The sequence below is a fragment of the Frankliniella occidentalis genome, unplaced genomic scaffold (genome assembly GCF_000697945.3).
Source record: "Frankliniella occidentalis isolate FOCC.00 unplaced genomic scaffold, Focc_3.1 Scaffold54, whole genome shotgun sequence".
In the NCBI taxonomy this organism is placed as follows: domain Eukaryota; kingdom Metazoa; phylum Arthropoda; class Insecta; order Thysanoptera; family Thripidae; genus Frankliniella; species Frankliniella occidentalis.
In genome coordinates this window covers 950,582-951,045 of record NW_026267184.1, presented here as the reverse complement: position 1 = coordinate 951,045, position 464 = coordinate 950,582, and positions in this window count along the sequence as shown.

Genomic DNA, 464 nt, shown 5'->3' with positions numbered 1-464 from the left:
AACCCTCTCCGTCAGACGGACTTTTAAAACCGCGCCTGAAATGAGCCTGGGATGACCGGGGTTGACTGGAAAACCACTATGTTCGATCACTTTTCCGGGGTACCGACTTTTTCAACCTGGGCTCATGTCCGGGGTCAAACCCGGGCGGACTCATGTGTCGTTAGCGCGGTGTTGTCGACCTCACGACGTCCTTGAACGCGCGGACGAGTAAACTTTGTAGCGAATTGCAACGCCATTATCGCGAAAACGGAGTCATTTCCATATAACTCGGCGTCCTTTTCCACGAATGACCTCGCCGCTGTCGCTGCCGTCGCGCGCACACTGCCTCAAAGAGCGAGCCGCCCGCCCCATCGGTGCTGCTCGCTGCTCCTGCTGCTGAGGCTGAAGGCTCTTTTCAGAGTCGCCTGATTATTGTCCCCCCGGCGGCAGTCGAAACTGAGAGTTTGGGTGCGGGGGCGGGGGCG